The 17,350-nt window shown below is 38.9% G+C and overlaps 1 protein-coding gene across 4 annotated transcripts in view; it reads left to right on the top strand.

Annotated features, from left to right (window-relative positions):
- The first annotated feature begins 2,689 nt into the window (after nucleotides 1-2,689).
- The window catches only part of LEPR (leptin receptor), a 94,070-nt gene continuing 79,409 nt past the window's right edge, over nucleotides 2,690-17,350 (top strand). The window contains exons 1-2 of one of the 4 annotated variants that reach the window (XM_027537000.1): nucleotides 2,690-3,018; nucleotides 3,332-3,376. The gene's annotated coding sequence lies outside the window, so the exon portion shown is untranslated. Of the gene's footprint in view, nucleotides 3,019-3,331; nucleotides 3,614-17,350 lie in introns of all 4 variants that reach the window. The other 3 variants (XM_027537001.1, XM_027537004.1, XM_027537002.1) reach the window with 3 other exon arrangements.

Genomic DNA, 17,350 nt, shown 5'->3' with positions numbered 1-17,350 from the left:
GTGGCATCATTGAAATCACTGTTAAAGAGTTTCAAGAAGTGACAGCAAAAGAGACACAGATATATAGAACAGTCTTTTGGACTCTGTGGGAGAGGGCGAGGGTGTGATGATTCGGGAGAATGGCATTGAAACATGTATATTATCAAAAAAGAAAAAAGAAGTGATTCATCAGTATAATGAAATTAATAGTTGAAACTATCAACCAAGATACTTGGACAAAATATTTTATTCATTTTAACTATGACTTCAGTTATGATGGTTCCCAGCAGGATTTGTATCTGTGTAAATAGTCACATAATGATTTTTTTTTTTTAAGATGAGATAGGTGAGCTCATTATGTTCTTTTTTAAATCAAATATTTCTTTTTAGGGATTTTTTTCCTTCACTTAGGAAAATACTAAATGAGTCAGGGTGTTAATCTGTTTTGCAATAGTAAATCCTATCTTCTTATTATGGAGATGTTTTTCACTGTGGTGATAATTGCTTAGTTGATGGGTAGTGATTTATTTTTACTCATCTATTTATTCAACAACTCTTTATCAAGCTTCAGATATGCATCAGACATGGTGCCAGAGGAAATGAGATTCAAATGTGTCCCCTAACCTAGACTGTAAGCTCCATAGGAGCTCATTACTCAGAGCTTGCTGCCTTGTAGACATTCAGTATTGGATCACAGTATCAGAAATCCATACATATGGATGTGGGATGTATTTATATATTAATTTAACAATGGGGAATCTATGCTTGGCCTTCAAATATTGCCTGTGACTCAAACATGAAATAAAGGCTTGGGCCTTTGAACTTCTTTTCCTTACAACAGTTATTCCTCATGAACCCAGGTTTAATGACACTTATTTTTAGCATTTCACTTAAAATAATTCATTATACTTAGTATTGATACAATTTTAAATGGTGGTCCTGGAATGACACTGTGATACCACGGTAGACAATTTTGGTACCTATTAGTTAACTAGTTTTAGTGTGTTGAGTGGTGGCTTCTCCCTAACATATGTCCACATCCTAAACTCCAGTACCTGTGAATATGATCTTATTTGGAAAAGGGTCTTTGCTGAGCAAATAGGTAAACACGTATGTGTGTGTGTGTGTGTGTGTGTGTGTGTGTGTGTATGCATGACTATGCTGGGTCTTCTAGTTGCTGCAAGAGGGCTTTGTTGCTTTGAGACATGTGGGATCTTAGTTCCTGGACCAGGGATCGAACTCACATCCCCTGCATTGGAAGGTGGCTTCTTAATCACTGAATTGCCAGGGAAGTCCCAAGTGAAGATGAGTTGAGATCATCCTGATCATCTGGATGGTTTTCATATCCAAAGACAAATGTCTTTATAGGAGACAGAAAAGAAGACACAGATACAGAGGAGAAGGCCATGTGAAGATAGAGACTGGAGAGATTCAGCTGTAAGCCAATAGAGTTCTGGAGCCACCAGAAGCTGAATGAGCAAAGAAAGGATTCTCTCCTAAGGCTTTGGGAGGAGTATGGACCTGGTAACACCTTGACTTTGGACTTCTGGCCTCCAGAACAGTGAACGAATACATTTCTGGTGTATTAAGCATTTAGTCTGTGATCATTTGTTAAGGTAATCCTAGAAAACTAAAATGCTAGTTCATATCAAATAATTTAGGATCCTATTGTATTGTTTTATTTTGTAACAATTTGGGGAAGTCAGTATCTCTACTCTAATTCTGTTTTCATCCAATGAAAATGTTTGTCTCCATTAAAGTGACACTGGTCCTGGGAGGATATTTCCCTCTGGGGAAAGTTCCATTTACAAAGCTCCAGGCATTGGCCAAGTAAGAGGCTGGGTCCGGGAGCAGGGAGGCATTGCTCCTGGCTCTACCGGTGTCTGGGCCAAGTTGTCTCTGTGTCTCTGATGCCTTACCCTGTGCGGGTGTTAGGCAAGTTCATTTCTAGAGACCTTTGAAAATGAGCCATTCACCCAATCTAGAGTAGTCTACTCCCTTTTATTCTTTCTTCCACACTCTGTTGGTTTCCTTCATATACTCATCACAATTGGTAATTAGATGAATATTTGCTTGTCATAGCTTCAAGTTCAAGGAACACAATAACTGCACTTAGCATGTTGTGCGTCACTCTGTAGAGTCTCAACAAAAAAATGTATTAATAAATAAACAAATCAGTGAGTGAACACTTTGAGTGGAGAACAAAAAAGTGCTTATTACTTTGGGGTTGGAATCAGACTGGTCAAGGACGGATTTTCTTAAACTTACTACCTCATACGCCATTGAATTTCAAGGTTGAAAAGAAACAATCATGCCTTCCTGACAAGCATGGCCAAAGTGCTTGGTTGAATCATTCTTGGTGACAGGAAACTCACTACCTCACCGCTTCTGATCTTTCCATTTCGCTTTTCTTTCCCACACCCTTCAGTTATGGAGATCTTCATTGTAGCATATTGCACACCTGATGCACAAAGGCTTGGAAGTCTGGAAGTAGGAGGGACGGAGGGAATCCCAATGCCCAGCCCAGGGTCTGAGACCCGCGGTTCAGTGTGGGCACTGCAGCTGACTGTTGGGTAAAGTAGCTGTGCCACCTTTCTCGTGGGTTTGCCTGGACTCTAGGCTTCCCTGCGGGCAGAGGGTCCTTCTTTCCAAACCCCTCGCTTTTCCTCCTCGTGCCCGCCACCAGGGGCAGCCGCATCCGCGCTGCCACCCCCGTCACCTACGCGGCCGCCCTGGCGGCTCGGGGGCCGCTCCTCTGGCTCGGGAAGCGGTGGCGGAGGGCGCTGGGCGCGCAGGCGGCCACCCGGGTCTGCCCCGACTCTCTCTTCCGACTCCCGTCTCTCCCTCCGCTCCCCTTCGGCCCCTCCTTCCACACTGCGCTGCCTCCTCTCTCCGGAGAGCTTCCCGGCACCTTCCGCGACGAGTTTGGAGCCGCCCCACCGCAGAGCCCACGGCCGTCCGAGCGCGAGCGACGCAGGTGTCCGAGCCCCCGCGCCGCCGTCATCTTCGCCTCCGCCTGGGTGGGACCTGGGCCTCGAGGTGGGATCCAACTCTCTCTCCGCCGCCCCCACCGCTCCCTCTTCCTGCACCTGGCCAGGCGAGGAGCCAGGCGCTCGGGCGCGCGCGCGGGTGGCTGGAGCCCGCGAGCCACCTGGGGTCCGAGAGGCCGGGGCGGGTCCGGCGGCGTCACTGGAGGGTCGGCGGGGACTCTGGTTCCCCCGGGGCAGGCGCTCCGGGGTAACCCTGGGCGAGGAGCATCGGGGCGCGCGGCCGAGGGCGGTCGGCCCAGCCTGGGCGCGAACCTGCCCGGCGCCCCCGAAAGGACTTGCCATCCGGCCAACTTCTTTTCCAGGTCTCCTCGCTACTTTGGAAACTGAAGGGACTGCGACGGAAACCAGTAAGCCCTGGGGCCCGGAGGAGGAAAGATTTGTTGGTTTGGATGACAAAAGAAAAACAAATGTGCTGTAGGGGTGGTTTAGCCCAGAGCTTATGTTTCCACCATCTAAGCTCTCCCCAAGCATATTAATAGAGCAAAACAACAACAAAACCCAATCCCAACCAAAGCACTTATTTAAGGGAGATTGTAGGTGTGAGAAAAAGAGACCCAGCTGAGGAATCGCTTTGGAAACCCCAGGTAGGAATCACTTTGGAAACCCCAGGTAGGATGAGGCCATTTGAGAAAGTCGTTATTTGGGGTGCTATTTCTAGAACTTGGGTTTGCAAGGACTAGAGGAGACTGGCTCTTTTAAGCCAGAGGGGATTCTTTATATTGAGGGGCTGCCTGAGTGTCCTCTGTTAACCTTCATTTCCTCAAATATTAAAGTATGTTGAGACAAATGCTCTTTCAGAGCTCTGCACTGGGAGTCAGAAAATCTGGCTTTTGATATAATTTGTATTTACCGTGACAGCTGTGGTTCATTTAACCTCTTTGGGTCTCTGTTTCCTCATCTGTCAAGTTAGAGGGTTGGATTACAATTCTGAGGGCCTCTTGATAATATCTAAGATGTTTCCCAGCTTAAACATTTATAATTCTTTGACTTTTTAACATTTACAAACATTACTAGCTTTACAATTTCATGAAATTAAAAAAAATCTGTATTGATGTTGGCATTTTTTGTAATATGCACTTATGGTTTATGCGTTTAAGGCTTTGCAACCAAAATTTGAAGAGAAAAACACTTTTTTAGCTTAGAAATATATAGTTTATATGTAAATAATTAGGTCATCTTTCAGTCTAGCTTAAAGGATCACATTCAACTCGAAGTTAATATTTGCAACACTACAACAAAAACATGTGGCTTTAGTATAGTACCTATTCACTTTCAGTGTGGTATATTTGGAGGAAATAAAAATTGTTTTGGAGGAAAACAAAAATTGCACCTTTCCGGTCAATTACTGTTCTTGAAGTGTTTGTTACTTTTTAGCATGATATTGTGTGCAGAATATTAAAAATTGGTTTCAGAACACTTTAGAGCCTGTCAGAAATTAAGCTCAATAGTATAGATGCCAATTTTAGTAATGCCTTTTAGTTGTCTTGGAATGAATCCCAGAAAAATAGCAGAGGTTAACTAAACAGATAAGCTTGAAATTAGGAATTGACACACACACTCAAAGTTGTACAGGAAGTGTGTTCTATAAAGTGTCACTGATATTTTTATTTCCTTTTGATAAAAAGCAGACAACAACCAACTGTTGACTTGTTTTAGCAGACAGAATGTTAGGATAGCTTTTGTTGTTACTTGTTAATTCAAAATTATTTGAGACTTAGTCATCAGTAGTTAGGATAGGTTTATAAATGTCTGTGGCTCTTTTTGGTGGTGTTGATCTAAAATAAAATAATGTGCTCACACCCTGCACATGCTCTTTATTCTGTCTGGGAGAGTGGAATAAATTTGAAGCAGTCTTTTATGAGGGCTTCCCAGGTGGCTCTAGCAGTAAAGAACCTGCTCGCCTATGCAAGAGACATGAGATGATGGGTAGTTCCCTGGGTCAGGAAGATCCCCTGAAGGAGGGCACAGCAACCTACTCTGGTATTCTTGCCTGGAAAATCCTGTGGACAGAGGAGCCTGGTGGGCCATAGTTCATAGACTCACAAAGAGTCAGGTTTGACTGAAGTGATTTAGTATGTACCTACTCTTTAATAAACACATTTAAATTTATTTTCCTTGCCTTTTCACCTTTGGACTGGAAGTGCCATCAATTATTCAGGCATTTGTCTTCCATCATAGTCTCTGGTGAAGTAAACGATCATCGCCTTTGAAAGAGATACCCAAAGAGTTAAGGAAATTGGTTGTTGAATGAACAGAGAGTCGTCGAACTCAAATATCCTGGCTTCTAGTCTCTTGGAAAACAACTGAAAACAGTGGATGGATCTGCTTACAGTCCAACTCATTCATGGTTTGGGAGGGCCATTCTCGTTGGCAGAAGCTCTACTTCTCTTTTGTAATGAAATTACCGAGAGAAAACAGCCGTGTCTTCAGTTAGATCACTGTTATGTAACTAAAAGGTTTGTGTTTGTGAAGGGCAGTATCCCAAGGGGGGTCTTAGAAATAGAACTTAAAAAATATCCAGAGAAAGGAAAGAATTGCCTTGGCAGATACTGTACCGCATTTTTCATACTGAGAGCCAAATGCATACTAAAAAATATGTCCTGTGGAGTTAAAAATGAAGAAAAGGGCTTATAGTCTGCTCTAATTCAAGATTTTTATGTGATTTACAAATTCCAGTTTTAATTAAATTACAAGTGTTCACCTCCTGGACAGACCTAGTACATATAACCTTTTGGTGTTTCAATTCAAATTTGGTCTGGTTATAATTTACCCTTCTCAAGTATTTTTGAAAACTTCTGTAACTCCATAGTATATTGTTGTCTTTTCACACACATGATCTTATTAATCTGTAAATATTTTGAACTATGACATATGCAGGGAGAAGAGTACATAAAACAAATGTTGGTACTGGTTTACAAATAATATAGCAAATCACTGTAGCCAATGAGTTCAGTTGCTCAGTTGTGTCCGACTCTTTGTGACCCCATGAACTGCAGCACGCCAGGCTTCCCTGTCCATCACCAACTCCTTGAGCCTGCTCAAACTCATGTCCATTGAGTTGGTGATGCCATCCTGCCATCTCATCCTCTGTCGTCCCCTTCTCTTCTTGCCTTCAATTTTCCCCAGCATGAGGGTCTTTTCCAGTGAGTCAGTTCTTCGCATCAGGTGGAACATCAGTCCTTCCAACGACTATTCAGGACTAATTTCCTTTAGGATTGACTGGTTTGTAATTGTAACTGTTTTGTAATTGTAACAGATAATTCAAGGCAAATACTCATTATTCACCATACAAATAAGAGAACATGCCAATACCCAGAAACCTTTTTCTTGTTCCTTCCTAATCACAGTTTTCCTTTTATTTAAAAAATTATATGCACACAGGAGGCATCCTTTCATAGATTCTCTCGCTTAACATTATGTTGATGAGACTAAGCCATTTCCTCTCCCTTTTAAAGCATTAACTTCTAAAAAGAGATGTCTATATTCCCTATCATTTGATTCCTTTTCATTTCTCTCTTAAACCTACTTCTGTCACTTATTTTCAGTACTCTGCCCACTGTCACTGGTGACATCACCTTTCCCAAACTCAGTGGTCAGTTGTCACCTTTGATCTTACGTCCCCTGTTGATAGCACTCTCAGTTATCACCCTTTGCTCTCTGATATTTCCTTGTTGGCCTCCAGGATACCATGTATTCTTGATTTTTCCTGCTTCTTCACTAGCCATTACTTTCTGTCCCCGTTGCTGGTCTCTCTTCTGCTCTCAGAGGTTTTAACCTTAGATTGTCTTCAGCTCTAGTTCTTGGGAGTTCTTTTCTGTCTATACTCTTTGATGATTTCATGCAATCTCTATATTTGTGCACTGATGACTCCAAAATGGTAGGTGAAACTTTGAGTTATCTCCCTGAACGTTAGACTTCTATGTCTATAAAGACCTGCCTGCTCAACATTTCCACTTGGATGTCTAGCAGAGATCTCCAGTTCAACATGCTCCAAATGGGATCTTCATCTCACCCAAGCCCTCTCTGCAGCCTTCCCTATCTTCATCCTTCATGCTGCTCAGGCCAAAACCTGGGAGTCATCTTTGATATCTCCCATTCCCTCATATCTTAGATGTAATATGTCGGGAGGTCCTCTTTGATCTATCTTCGAAATAATTCCTGAATATAGTTACTCTTATCACCTCCATGGCTATCATCCAAACCTGAGCTGCCGTCATGTCCCACATGGATTATTGTAAGGACCTCCTAACTGGTCTCCCTGCTTTCATCCTCTGCCCTCCATAATCCAGTCTCAAATTGTAATCAGAGCTCTGCTTACAACATGTGGCAGATCCTGTCACTTTTTTCCTCCAGAATCTCCAATCTCAAATGTTCCTTAGAATTACCTACAAAGTGCTACCTATTTTTTCCTCTCCCTTTTATCTATCTGATCTCATTTTCTTTGCTGTTTCTCTTATTCACTCAGTTCCAGCCACCCTGGTCTCCTTGCTATTCTTTGAGTATATCAGAGACCATCTTTGCTCTGACTGGGATGCTCTTCTCCCAGATATCCACATGACTTAATCTATTATTTTCACTTCTTTCAAATTTTTGTTCAGTTGTCTCCTTTTCAATGATGTCTACTCTGGTCATCATATTTTAAATTGCACATCTTACCTTGCAAAACACTCTCCCCTTCCTTAGCTTTTCCTCATGTTCTTACCACATTTAAAAATACTTACTGGCTTATTATTAATCGTTTTTTTTTCCTGTCTTATTTTTATTAGAATGCAGACTCCATGAGGGTGGATTTTTTTTTTTTCCTGTTTTATTCACTGTTATATCCCTAGTACCTGAAACAGAGCCAAGCATGTAAGGGGAGCTTAGTAACTTTTTTGTTGTTGATTGAATGCTGTTGCTGACAGTGACTGTTCATTTTTATTATTGGATATATTTTGTTTTATGAAAATAATACTTTTATTTTTTACTCATTGTGATTAAGGATATTTGGATCATTTCTACCCTCTCCTTCCCTCTCTCCCTTTTTTCTTTCCTTCTCTCCTTTTTCTTTTTTTCTCCCTTCCTCCCTCCCTTTGTCCTTCCTCCCTTCCTCCTCTCTCCTCCTTCCTCCTCCTCTCTTCTCCCTCTCTCCTTCCCTCCTTTCCTTTCTTTTACTGTCATAAATAAACCACCTATGATTCTTCTTCTACAAATGTCATGGTCCTTAGATGTAGGAGTTTCTTTTTGTTGTTCAGTTGCTCAGTGACTCTTCGTGACCTCATGGACTGCAGCGTGCCAGGCTTCCCTGCCCTTCACTATCTCCTGGAGTTTGCTCAAACTCATGTCCATTGAGTTGGTGATGTCATCCAACCATCTTGTCCTCTGTGTCTTTAGAGTATAAAACTCCTAGTCAAATTACTAGATCACAGGGCTTGCAGATGTCAGCTTTGTTAGACAATGCCATGCTTTTCCAGCATGTTTCTACCCATTTATATTCCTACTTTCATTCCTCTACATCTCTGCCAACATTTAGTGTTATCAGAAACTTTAATTTTTGCCCATTTGGTGGGTATGTATTATCTCATTGCCTTTTGTTTCTTTAATTACTAGTGAGATGGAGCCTAGTATCTGTAAAAATAGGCTAGGTTATGCTTTGGTAACAAATTATCCCCAAATCTCATTGACTTAATGTGCTAAAGATTTATTTGTCATTCAAGTAAAGTTTCCTCTGGTTTAGGACATCTCTCCAGCACAACTATTTTCAGAAACTTAGAAGTCTAAATTCAGGAAAACTGCTATCATTCTGTACAGTCTGGAACACAGGACTTTCCCAGTTGATGTAGTATGGAGAAAATTGTGGAGAATTGTGAACTAACTTTAAATGCCTCCATCTGGAAGTGACATGAATGATTTGCACTCATGTTTTAGATGCAAAAGAAATCCTAACTTCAAGGAGACAGGGAAGGTTAATCTTCTGTGCTAAAAGGAAAAATAAAGGTGAATATTGGTTATCTGTTTTTGTTTTAATAAGATACCCTCAAATTTAGTGGCTCAAAACAAGAAATACTTATTATTGGTATTTTCAAATACCAAGTGTTGACATATGTGTGGGTTTGTTTCTGAGCGTTGTATTTGTTCTTTATGTCTCTTTCTCTAATTACTGCAGGTTTAAATTGTCTTGCTATCTGGTAAGTAAATCCTCCCTCTTGGTCCAGTTTTTTCAGGAGTGCTATAGCATTCGTTGACCCTTTATCTTTCCATATATGTTTTTCAAATCGGCTTATCTAGTTCTAAAAAGTTTGTTAGGAATTTAATGGAGATTCCACTGAGATTATTTTGTCTATAAACAATTAAAAGGAAATTGATACTTTGTAAATATTCAGTTTTAGAATACAGGACTGTCTCTCAATATATTTAGATCTTCTCTGACATGACAATATTATAACCATTATAATAGTATACTTTTTCTCTTAGGAGTCCTTGAACATTTTGTTCTATTTATTTACAGAAACTGCATATTTTTGAAGTTATCTTAAATGATATCTTTTCAAAAAATTCATTGTCTTTTTGCTACTGCCATAGAGAAATAAACTTGACCTCTAAAAACAATAGCTTTATTGGACTATAATTCATATATCATAAAATTTTCCTTTTATAGTGTACAAATCACTGGTTTTCAGTACATGAACACAGTTATGTAACCGTCACCATTATTTAACTTTAAAGCATTATTATCACTCCCAAAAGCAACCCCATACCCCTTAGCAGTCACTCCCTATGTTCCCTTCTCTGATCCCTGGAAATTATTGATTTACTTTCTGTGTCTATGGGTTGCTTATTCTGGACATTTTATATTAATAAAATCATAGGGGCTTTGGTGAACAGATTCTTTCACTTAGCATGCTATTTTTAAGATATATCCATGCTGTATCATGGATCAGTGCTTCATTCTTTTTTTTAATCATAAAAAAACATTTTCTTGGGGTTTACATTGAAAACATGATTCCATGGAAATACTTGATTCTTTTTATGGCCAAATAATATTTTATTATATAGATACACCACATTTTGTTCATTCACTCATCAGTTGATGAATATTTGGGTAGTTTCCACTTTTTGACTATTATGAATAGAGCTGTTACTAATATTTGCATACAAGTTTTTATGTGAACATATGTTTTCATCTCTTGGGTATATAGCTAGGAGTAGAATTGCTCAGTCATATGGCAACATTATGTTTAACATTTGAAAATCTGCCTGTTTTCCAAAGAAGTTTTCAACATTTTATATTCCCACCAGCAATGTATTAATAGGGGTTTTAATTTCTCCATCTCCTTGTCAACACTTGTTACCACCCAAAGCTTTAAGATATCATAGTGAATGTGAAGTGATACTCATGGTTTTGACTTGCATTTTCTGATGACTGATGATCTTGAGCATTTTTTTTCATGTGCTTGTTGGCCATGAAAAGATATTTATATATCTTTTTTGAGAAATGTTCTTTGTTTGTTTATTAATTGGATTGCTTGTCTATTTTTGTGGTTGTTATGAGAGTTCTTTATGTAGTGTATGATCTCTTTTAAGATACAGAATTTCAAATAGTTTCTTCCATCCTGTGGCTTTTTCACTTATTTGAAGGTATCCTTTGAAACCCCGAAGTTTAAAATTTTAATTAAGTCTAGTTAATCTATTTTTATACTTAATTTTGGTATCATATCTAAAAAGCCATTACCTAATTCAGGGTTGAAGAGTTTTACTTCTATGTTTTACTTATAAGAATATTATAGTTTTAGCTTTTATATTTTGGTTTTTGATTACTTTGAATATATAGAGTGAAGGAAAGGACCAATTTCCTTTGCATCTGGATATCTACTTGTCACAGCACCATTTATAGAAAAGACCATTTTTTCCTCATGTCTAGATGTCTTGTTAAAAACCATTTAAAAGGTTTATTTCTGGACTCTCAGCTTTATTCCATTGCTCTATTTCTGTCCTTTTATGAGGTACTACATTGTCTTGATTCAGTTGAGTTCAGTTTAGTCACTCAGTTGTGTCCAACTCTTTGTGACCCCATGGACTGCAACATGCCAGGCTTCCCTGTTCATCATCAACTCCTGGAGCTTGTTAAAACTCATGTCCATTGAGTCAGTGATCCCATCCAACCATCTCATCCTCTGTCATCCCCTTCTCCTTCTGCCTTCAATCTTTCCCAGTATCAGAGTCTTTTCCAGTGAGTCAGTTCTTCACATCAGGTGGCCAAATAATTGGAGTTTCAGCCTCAGAATCAGTCCTTCCAATGAATATTCAGGACTGATTTCCTTTAGGATGGACTGGTTGGATCTCCTTGCAGTCCAAGGGACTCTCAAGGCTCTTCTCCAACACCACAGTTCAAGAGCACCAATTCTTCGGTGCTCAGCTTTCCTTATAGTCCAACTCTCACATCTGTACATGACTACTGGAAAAACCATAGCTTTGACTAGACAGATCTTCGTCAGCAAAATAATGTCTTATGTCTAGGTTTGTCATAGCTTTTCTTCCAAGGAGCAAGCGTCTTTTAATTTCATGGCTGCAGTCACCATCTGCAGTGATTTTGGAGCCCAGGAATATAAAGTCTGTCACTGTTTCCATGGTTTCCCCATCTATTTGCCATGAAGTGATGGAACTGGATGCCATGGTCTTAGTTTGATTGTCTTGATTACTGTAGCTTTGAAGCAAATTTTGAAATCAGAAGTGAATCCTCCAACTTTGTTTTTCTTTTTCAATATTGTTTTACCTATTCCCTTGTGAATACATACGGATTTTAGAATCAGCTTGTCAATGTCTATACAAAATATCACTATAAATTTGAAGGGATTATACTGAATCAAATTCAGAAGTATTACATCTTAATAAAAGTTTTTTCAGTCTATGAACATGGGGTGTTTTTCCATGTATTTAGGTATTCTTTAATTTCTTTCAGTGATGTTTTATAGTATTCATTGTATAAATAATTGCATTTCTTTTGTTGAAAATGTTCTTAAGTAGTTAATTCTTTCTAATGCTATAGGAAATGAAATTGTCTTTTAATTTTGTCTCAGATTGTTCATTGCTAATGCACATAAATAGAAGTGATTTTTGTGTATTGATTTTGTATTCTGCAACCTTGCTGAACATATACAGAAATAGCAAGGATCTAACAGAAGCAGAAGAGGTTAAGAAAAGGTGGCAAGAATACACAGAAGAACTATACCAAAAAGGTCTTAATGATCTGAACAACATGATGGTGTAGTCGCTCACCTGGAACCAGACATCCTGGAGTCTGAAGTCAAGTGGGCGTTAGGAAGCATTACTGTGAACAAAGCTAGTGGAAGTGATGGAATTCTAAATGAGCTATTTAATTCTAAAAGATGATGCTCTTAAAATGCTACACTCAGTATATTAACAATTGGAAAACTCAGCAGAGACTACAGAACTGGAAAAAGTCAGTTTTCATTCTAGTCCCAAAGAAGGGCAATGCCAAAGAATGTTCAAACTGTTGCACAAGTGCACATGCTAGCAAAGTAATGCTCAAAATCTTTCAAGCTAAGCTTCAGCAGTACATGAACCAAGAACTTACAGATATACAAGCTCGATTTAGAAAAGACAAAGGAACCAGAGATCAAATTGCCAACATCTGTTGGATTATAGAAAAAGCAAGGGAATTCCAGAAAAACATCTACATCTACTTCATGAACTACCTTATAGCCTTTGACTGTGTGGATCACAACAAACTGGAAAATTCTGAAAGGGATGGGAATACCAGACCACCTGATCTGCCTCCTGAGAAATCTGTATGCAGGTCAAGAAGAAACAGAACTGGACATGGAAAAATGGACTGGTTCAAAATTGGGAAAGGTTTATGTCAAGGCTGCATATTGTCACCTTGCTTATTTAACTTATATGCAGAGTACATCATGTGAAATGCTGAGCTGGATGAATCACAAACTGAAATTAGGATTGCAAGGAGAAATATCGACAGTCTCAGATATGCAGATGATACCATTCTAATGGCAGAAAGTGAAGAGGAACTAAAGATCCTCTTGATGAGGGTGAAAGAGGAGAGTGAAAAAGCTGGTTTAAAACTCTCCATTCAAAATACTAGGATTGTGGCATCTGGTCCCATCACTTCATGGCAAATAGATGGCAAAAAAGGAGAAGCAGTGACAGATTTTATTTTCTTGAGCTCCAGATCACTTCAAATGGTGACTGCAGCTATGAAATTAAAAGACATTTGCTCTTTGGAAGAAAAGGTATGACAAATCTAGACAGTATATTATAAGCACAGACATTACTTTTCAACAAAGATACATCTAGTCAAAGCTATGGTTTTTCCAGTAGTCATGTATGGATGTGAGAGTTGAACCATAAAGAAGACTGAGCGCTGAAGAACTGATGCTTTTGAATTATGGTGCTGGAGAAGACTCTTGAGAGTTCCTCGGACAGCAAATAGATCAAACCAGTCAATCCTAAAGGGAATCAACCCTGAATATTCATTGGAAGGACTGGTGCTGAAGTTGCAGGACATTGGCCACCTGATGCCAAGAGCCAACTCATTGGAAAAGACCCCGAGGCTGGGATAGATTGAGGGCAGGGGGTGAAGGGGCGACCAAGGATGAGTTGGTTTGATTACTCAATGGACATGAGTTTGAACAAACTCTGGGAGATAGTGAAGGACAAGAAGCCTAGAATGCTGTAATTCCTGGGGTTGCAAATAGTCAGACATGACTTAATGACTGAACAACAGAAATATTTTTGTGTGTGTGAATTCCTTAGTATTTTCTATGTACAAGATCATGTCATTTGAGAATAAAGATACTTTTACTTCTCTTTATAGTTTAGATGTTTTCTATTTCTTTTTCTTGCTCAATTGCCCTAGCTGAAACCTCTAATTGAATAGAAAGTGCAGGTGAATAATGTTATCTGATCCTGCTCACTCAGCAGGGAAGCAGCCCGTCTTTTACCGTTAAGTATGATGTTAGCCGGGGCTTCCTTGGTGGTTGAGTGGTAAAGAATCTGCCTGACAAGCAGAAGTGGGTTCTATCCCTGGGTCAGGAATATCCCTTAGAGAAAGAAATGGCAATCTACTCCAGTATTCTTGCCTGGGAAATTCCGTGGACAGAAGAGCCTGGTAGGCTACAGCCCATGGGTCGCAAAGAGTTGAACATGACTTAGTGACTAAGCAACAGCAACAATAATGATGTAAACTATGGGTTATTCATATGCAGCTTTATCAAGTTGGAGAAGTTCTATGTCCTGTTGAATCTTTTTGTCATGAAATAGCATTGGAATTTGTCAAATGCTTTTGCTATTGACTTGTCATGTCTTTTATTCTATTATTATGATTGATCAAACATTGATTTTCATATTTTAAATGAAACTTGCATTCCTGAGGTAAATCATATTTGATTACAGTGTATAATCCTTTTTATACATTGGAGGGTTTGGTTTGCTAGTATTTTTTGCATCTATATTCATGAGAGATATTGGTCTGTAGTTTCTTTTATTGTGATGTCTTTGTCTAGTTTTGGTGTCAGAGTAATACTGGCCTCATATAAAAAGTTGGGAAGTATTTAAAATACTTGGTTTTATGTTTTTCACCAGCAATCTTGCTAAATTTTGTAACTAAGTTTAACAACTTACATATAGATACTTTGGGATTGTCCATTTTTATTGTCATTCGTGAATAATGGCAATTTTGTTTCTTTCTTTATAATCCTCAATCTTTTCCCACTTCTCTTTCTGCCTTGCCTAGCACCTCAGGTATAATGTTATTTTGAAGTGCTCACAGAATAAATCATTTAACATTAAGAATGATGTTTCTTTCTGACTTTGAATTTTCCTCTCAATACTGCTTTATCTGTGTGAAATTAAGTTTTGAGATGCTTTTTTCATTATCATAAGTTTAAAATGTATTTTGATTTTGATTCTATCTTTTTTTGCCCTGTAGATTACCAAAAACAATTTTTATTGTCCTAATATATGACATTTGTGTAGTTATATTTTTGTTATTTTTTTTCCTGCCTTAAAAACACTGTGGACAGAGAATGTGGTCCGTATCTGTATGATTTTAGTCTTTGGATTTGTTTGTAACTTGCCTTATGTCTTTGTATGTGGTCAGATTTTGTAAACACCTCACTGGTGATTAAAAATAATGTGCCATCTACACTTTGGAGGAGCTGAGTTCAATGTATGTCAAATTTGTTAATGTTTTTGTTCCAGTGTCATTTGTTAATACTATTTCAGTCATATATCCTCATGTATTTATGTTTGCTGTTCTATTTTTTTTTTGTTTCTATACATAAATTGATATAAATTTGTTTTATCAGTTCAAATGCACACACTTAAAAATGTAACTGTAGCACACAATCATTTTATTGTTTAGTTGCTAAGTCTTGTCTGAGTCTTTTGGGACCCCATGGACTATAGCCCGCCAGACTCCTCTGTACATAAGATTTCCCAGGTAAGAATACTGGAGTGGATTGCCATTTCATTCCCCATCCATTCATTCTTTAAGGAGAAAGTATTAAAAATTTCTACCATGTGTGTGGATATCTGTTGTTTTCCTTGTGGTACTCTGAGTTTTCACCATATATCAATGTACTTTGAAGCTACATTGTAATAAGCATATGTTATTTTGAAGTTATACTATATGTATGCATTTAAAATTATTATATATTCCTGCTGAATGGAAACTTTCATTAATTTGGAGTGATTCTCTTCACTTATATTTCTGTTTCTATAGGGTATTATTAAGGAGATGTTTTAAAATACATATTTATGTGTTTAACAACCTTTTTAAGGTTGTTCTGACTTATGATTATCCTCATGCTTCCTGTTGGCTTTAAAATGAAAACCAAAAATATCCACTCCTGTAACTCTTAAATCCATATTTCTGAGCTTAAACATGTGATTAATGCCATTGTAATATTTTAAAGTGAGATTTTGTGTTTGTAAGAAATATCAGACACAGAAATGCTGAATCTGTAGTAAAACATCAATGTCAAATTTAAGTGCTATGAACTCATAAGTTTAAAATCTTTTCCAGAATGCAAACACTCAATGTCTAAGGTAGGCTATGTGAAATTTTTGTGGATATTGATTCTCACTGAATGAAAGTCAGCAAGTCACTTGTTATTTCATAGAACTGCTAGGCTAGATTCACCCCACTTATACAATTTTATGATACCAATAAAATGTCTTCTGAAGTGAATACAGACCACTGTCAGTGTGGGACAGTATTTGCCTGGCTTTGGTGTCTTCGGGAGGTCTAGTTGACTGGGTTAAAGCTGTAACTCTGTTAGCATAGCATGGAGACTTGCTGAGGAGAGAATAGAGTTATGGGAACCATTGTCTGTGGACCATGGATGGTCTTTAAGGAGAGAGTCACACATTTGAGAACTATTTGAGTGAAAATTCCTAGTACCTATGGTGGTGATGGTTTTAGTCTCTAAGTCATGTCTGATCCTTTTGTGACCCCATGAACGGTAGGGGTCACAAACTGTAGGAGGCTGGTGGTAGCCCACCAGCCTCCTCTGTCCATGGGATTTTCCAGGCAAGAATACTGGAATGGGTTGCTGTTTCCTTCTCCAGGGGATCTTCCTGACCCAGGGATCAAACCCACATCTCCTGCATTGCAGGCAGATTCTTTACCACTGAGCCACCAGGGAAACCCCTTCTGGTACCTATCAATTCAGTTGCTCAGTCGTGTCCGACTTCTTTCAACCCCATGGACTGCAGCACATCAGGCTTCCATGTCCATCACCAACTCCCAGAGCTTGCCAAACTCATGTCCATTGAGTTGGTGATGCCATCCAACCATCTCATACTCTGTCATCCCCATCTCCTCCTGCCTTCAATCTTTCCCAGCATCAAGGTCTTTTCCAAAGAGTCAGTTCTTCACATCAGGTGGCCAAAGTATTGGACTTTCAGCTTCAGCATCAGTCCTTTCAATGAATTTTCAGGACCGATTTCCTTTAGGATTGACTGGTTTGATCTCCTTGCAGTCCAAGGGACTCTCAAGAGTCTCCTCCAATACCACAGTTCAAAAGCATCCATTCTTGGGCGTTCAGCTTTCTTTATAGTCCAACTCTTAACATCCATACATGACTACTGGATTGCTTCTTGGTCTTTTGGCTAAGATCAAGTATGGTATCTGGTACCTATGGACCTCTTTAATTCAAACTAGGGTTATATGGACTAGTAAATAAAAATGACCCAGCTGGAGACACTCTAAAGTGGCATTGTGGCATTGATATTAATTTTAGTCTTTGCCAATTAGAAAATCCAGAAATAGCACAGACTTAAAAATCTGTGTATATATATGT

Source organism: Bos indicus x Bos taurus, chromosome 3 (assembly GCF_003369695.1).
Source record: "Bos indicus x Bos taurus breed Angus x Brahman F1 hybrid chromosome 3, Bos_hybrid_MaternalHap_v2.0, whole genome shotgun sequence".
Classification (NCBI taxonomy): domain Eukaryota; kingdom Metazoa; phylum Chordata; class Mammalia; order Artiodactyla; family Bovidae; genus Bos; species Bos indicus x Bos taurus.
This window is presented reverse-complemented; position numbering and strand designations above follow the sequence as displayed.